Here is a 6,000-nt window from a genome sequence, read left to right as displayed (position 1 = left end):
AAGAGCCCCCCTTACATCAGAGCCCCCCCACCACATCATAGACCCCCCACACAAAGCCCCCCTAACATCAGAGACCCCCTACACACACACACACACAAAGCCCTCCTTACATCAGAGACCCCCCACACAAAGCCCCCCTTACATCAGAGAGCCCCCTTACATCAGAGAGCCCCCCTTACATCACAGAACCCCCACACAAAGCCCCCTTACATCAGAGCCCCCCACATCAGAGAGCCCCCCTTACATCACAGAACCCCCACACAAAGCCCCCTTACATCAGAGCCCCCCCACATCAGAGAGCCCCCCTTACATCACAGACCCCCCCACAAAAAGCCCCCTTACATCAGAGCCCCCCACATCAGACAGCCCCCCCCCACCACATCAGAGACCTCCCTTACCTCACGCTGTCTGCACTCTGCAGCTTTTTTTTTTCTTTAAACTTCCCGCCCACACACCCCGGGGAGTGTGGGCGGGGTAGGAGGAGGAGGAGAAGGGCGGGGCGAGGAGGAGCTGACGATCCCTGCAGGGAGGAGGGAATCTGTCACCATGGTGGATCGGAGGCTGAGCTGTGTGTAATACACAGCTCGCCTCAGGCTCAGACTGCCAGCAGCAGTAGGTGAGGTGACCGAGGCACAGCGGGAGGTAAGTGGCCTGTGTTAACCCTGTCCAGGCCGCGGTCGCCGCTTACCTCCCGCTGTGCCTGATCTTCTGCGAGCTGTGATGGCCGCACGGCGCCCTTGTTGCCCATGGCGCCCTGTGCGGCCGCACGGCTCGCACACCCCTAAGGCCGGCCCTGCCGACATGGTCGTCTGGACAACGCTGAGGGCGCCGTCATGTTCCCTCTGCGTCTCTTCCGGGTTCGGCGGCTCCGGCGCTGTGAGTGGCGCATGCGTGCAGGAGTTTCACTTTCCGGCAAGGAGCTTTGAAGGTCTGCCGTGCTACTTTCTAGGTAGATTAGAAAAAAAGGTCTGATCTGCCTAGCAACAGGACATTTGTCTGAAAAATCATAAAAAAAATTGCATTTAGAACACTGTAAAATGATTTCTCCACTGTTACTGGCTGCTTGCGAGTATTATATTCTGTTAATAGGAGCTGTTTAGGGCGGGCCGAAATACTGTCTCTGACCCACCTAGTATATGAGCCTAATTTGGTCCCTCCCTGGGGAGGTGGAGAAGATCTTTCCTTCCTGCAGTTACACAACCTGGCCTGCTGCCAGCCATGTCCCTCAGACACCCCCCCCCCCCTCCGCAAGTTGCACTCCAACACTTGGTCTCTTCCTCTCCAGTCTCCACTCTCCACCCCCGGCGCGCAAATTGAACTGGCCCTCTACACATGCTCATAGGCCAAATATGTAGCTCCTGCATTGTCTTACTGCACACTAACATGAATGATAAAATGAGCACACAAAAATGTGAATTTGGCCTTAGAAGGTATTTTTCTCAGTGCTCGATGTACATAAAATAAAATACATATTTTTTTTTATAAAGTCCTGGACATATATTTATTTTACTAAATGTTCCAGTCGCTGACAAGCACAAGTAATAGATGACACTTAGCCTGCAGTCCCAATGTAGCATAATGCAGTTTTGTGTATGTAAATATATAATTCAAAAAAGAAAGTTGGAACAGAGTGGGTGGAGTCTATAAGGAGTGGGTGGGGCTTGTGAGAAGTGGGAGGGGTCAAAAAGGAAAGGACGGGGTCTAGCACCCCACCATCTTAAAACTTCACCAACCGCCACTGTGTTACACCCTAAATATTCTCCAAAAGGTGAACTTATCCTTTAAACTCTTAAGCTGTTAAAGTAGGACTCCACTTTAAAAAAAATAATATAGCATGTAAAATGGCTACATAAGTCATTTTGTTATTAAAATGTACCTTTTCATTAAAATCTTTAATTGTTCAATATTTCTAAACCTGTTAAAAAAAAATGCAATGTGGCAACGTGGAGGTGTTACAGAATACCCCCAGAAATGTAGTTTCTTGCTTGTGTAATTAGCTCACTGATTTTCTCAGAAATCTGCACAAAGTAAACATTTTAGGCATCACTTGCAACAGAAACTTTACTTTTGGCAAGATAATTGCTAGAAGGTTAACTTCTAAAGAGATGCTGACACTGCAGCTTTCCTCATCAGTACACTGTGCATGCAGTGGGTGAATATAATCGAACAGACCCCTCTATTCAGGAATCGGTCAGGAGAGGACATGCCGAGCAGCTTTTTCTTCAGAATAGAAAAAAAGTATACAGCTAGAACAATTTTAAATCTGTGCAATGTACATGCTGTAGATCAGCAGTACCTAACCATTTTAATTTTACCAGGGACCCGATTCATGACAGCCAATTTTTCGGGGGGGATTGTTGTGTTGTTTGCAGGGGCAGTTGGTAATGGGATATTCACAGAATTGTCCATATTCCCATCGCACACATTCCTGGACATAGGCTCATCAGTAGCAGGTGCTAAAGCAACTACAGTGGGTATAGAAAAGAATCACGCCCTTTTTAAAATAATCACATTTTGGTGCTTTGCAGCCTGAAATGAAGACTGACACTGTTTTTGCTTTTTTTTTATCGAGCTGTGCAACTCATAACATACAAGTGAAAAATATAACACCAAAATGTCAGAAAAAAAAAATCAAAAACAGAATCACTGTGTTGGAAAAAGGATCACCCCCCTCCTAAAAATGACTTGTAAACTCAATCAGGTGAAGCTAATGATATCTTTAATGGCACACAAAGCTGTTTGACTTTTAACTCTGATCAGCTGTGGTAATTTTGATTAGCTCAGCAGGAAAAGAGCTTTCCTGGAGCATTTCAGTCCATGGTAGTGCAACTGAAGCAAACAATCAACTATGGGTGGTAAGGCACTGTCAAAAGGTCTCTGGGATAAAGTCGTGAACAGGCACAAGTCAGAAGATGGGATACAAAAAAATGTCAAAGGCTTTATCAATGCATAGAAGCACAATGAAGTCTGTTATTAGGAAGTGGAAGGCGTTTGGTACAACACAGACCCTCCCTGGATCAGGAAGTCGCTCCTCTTTCACTGGATGAAAGAGCCAGGAGGAAACTGGTCAAAGAGGCTACCAAGAGCCCTACAGCAAATCTGAAGCAGTTGCAGGAATTTATGACAAAACATTGTTTGTTTCAAAGAGGCTCAAGGGTAGTGCCCCCCCCCCCCCAAAACCATAATGCCTCCATCTCATTAGTATCCCTGTTCAGCAGATCCATGAGAATGATATTAATCCCAACCAATCAGTAGAGATGTATAGAACTGTTCGCCGGCGAACAGTTCCCGGCGAACTTAGCATGTTCGCGTTCGCCGCTGCCGGCGAACATATGCGATGTTCGGTCCGCCCCCCATAAGACATCATTGAGGCAAACTTTGACCCTGAACTTTACAGTCAGCAGACACATTTCCAGCCAATCAGCGTACCTCCCTCCCACACCCTCCCACCTCCTATAAATAAGCAAGGGCAGCATCCATCTTAGATCATTCTGAAGCAGTGTGTGTAGTGAGAATAGGGAGAGAGCTGCTGCTGCTGCTGCTGCTGTTAAGCTAGGGACAGTTAGTCAGTGTTCCTGGTCTTGCAGTGTTCTTGGTCCACTACTGCTGTAATATCAGCACCCCAAAAAGCCCTTCTAAGGGCTGGTATTTGTGTTTTTTTTTTTTTTTTAATATATATATATATATATATACCTAGCGTCCCCAAAAGCCCTTTTAAGGCCTGGTAATTGAGTTGTTTCTTCATATATATATATATCTATATCTATCTAGTGTCCCCAAAAGCCCTTTTAAGGGCTGGTAATTGAGGATTTTTTTATTTATATATATACATATATATATATATATAGTGTCCCCAAAAGCCCTTTCAAGGGCTGGTAAGGTAATAGATTTTTTTCTTTATATATATATATATATATATATATATCTATTGTACACTGCAGTTGCCTGCCCGCTGTGTGTGAGAGGCCACAGACCTACCACAGACTGTACTGTGTGCACACCACACTCATTTCGGGTGGCACAGGCACAGTACCTGGCATTTTAAAAAATATTTTTTTTTTCCCTGTCATAATTGCAGTGAGTGCTGTGTCAGGTCCACAGAGTGCACTGTACCCACTGCAGTGCACTGCCCACCACTGATATATATACGTTGGCACAGCATCTTGTTGCAATAAATTGAAAAAAAAAATATTTTTTATTATTGCAGTTGCCTGGGCTGCCAGTGACTGTCAGGTCCACAGAGTGTACTGTGCCCACTGCAGTGCCACTGTGTGCCCACCCACCACTGATATATAAGGTGGCACAGCAGCTTGCAAAGTAAAAAAAAAATATATATTTTTTTAAATTGCAGTTGCCTGGGTGCCAGTGACTGCTGTCAGGTCCACAGAGAGTGTACTGTGCCACTGCCCACCCACCACTGATATATAAGGTGGCACAGCAGCTTGCAAAGTAAAAAAAATATATATATTTTTTTAAATTGCAGTTGCCTGGGTGCCAGTGACTGCTGTCAGGTCCACAGAGAGTGTACTGTGCCACTGCCCACCCACCCACCACTGATATATAAGGTGGCACAGCAGCTTGCAAAGTAAAAAATATATATATATTTTTTTAAATTGCAGTTGCCTGGGTGCCAGTGACTGCTGTCAGGTCCACAGAGAGTGTACTGTGCCACTGCCCACCCACCACTGATATATAAGGTGGCACAGCAGCTTGCAAAGTAAAAAAATATATATATATTTTTTAAATTGCAGTTGTCTGGGTGCCAGTGACTGCTGTCAGGTCCACAGAGAGTGTACTGTGCCACTGCCCACCCACCACTGATATATAAGGTGGCACAGCAGCTTGCAAAGTAAAAAAAAATATATATATTTTTTAAATTGCAGTTGCCTGGGTGCCAGTGACTGCTGTCAGGTCCACAGAGAGTGTACTGTGCCACTGCCCACCCACCACTGATATATAAGGTGGCACAGCAGCTTGCACTCATAGTACAACAGTAACAACACATTAAAAAAAAAATGACAGGCAGAGGCAGGCCACCCCGCAAGGGCCGTCGTGGTCGTGGTGCTGTGATTTCCTTAGGCCCTAGAATAATGCCCAGTGTTCAGAGGCCACCACAGACCCTGAACTCAAAAAATTCTGAGGCCATAGTTGACTGGCTTACACAGGACACCCAATCGTCTACAGCTTCCGCTCGGAACCCTAATGCACCATCCTCCTCCAGCTCAGCTTCGGGCACCTCTCAATTTACCACTCGCCAGCCCGCCGGCACCACCACCAACACTAGCACCACAGCCGCTTCACTTGATCCGTCAGAGGAGTTATTTTCACATCAGTTTGAAGAAATAAGTGATGCGCAACTATTAGTGCCAGAGGATGTAGATAACGGGGATATGTCTCAGTCAGGCAGCATTATACACATGGACGTACATTGTGATGATGATGATGTTGTACCTGCTGCTGCTGCCTTTGCTGAGTTGTCAAGTGAAGCGGCTGATGATGACGATGTGTCTGTGGATGTCACCTGGGTGCCTGCTCGAAGAGCAGAAGAAGAGGGGGAAAGTTCAGATGGGGAGACAGAGAGGAGGAGGAGACGAGTTGGAAGCAGGGGGAGGAGGTCATCGCAAGGAGCTAGTGGCGCAGTCAGACAGCATGTAGATTCGGCACCCGGGGTCAGCCAGACAGCACGCCAATCAACGCAAGCTGTTGCCACCACCAGAATGCCGTCCTTGCAAAGCTCAGCAGTGTGGCATTTTTTTTGTGTGTCTGCCTCTGATATCAGCGATGCCATTTGTAACCTGTGCCAAAAGAAACTGAGTCGTGGGAAGTCCAACACCCACCTAGGTACAACTGCTTTGCGAAGGCACATGATCTCACATCACAAACGCCTATGGGATCAACACATGAGTAAAAGCAGCACACAAACTGAAAGCCACTATCCTCCTCCTGGTCCAGCATCTTCAGCCACGTCAACCACTGCTGTCCTCCATGCCCCCTATCAAC

This window comes from Pelophylax lessonae (genome assembly GCF_965119305.1).
Source record: "Pelophylax lessonae genome assembly, chromosome: 12".
Lineage (NCBI taxonomy): Eukaryota > Metazoa > Chordata > Amphibia > Anura > Ranidae > Pelophylax > Pelophylax lessonae.
This window is presented reverse-complemented; position numbering follows the sequence as displayed.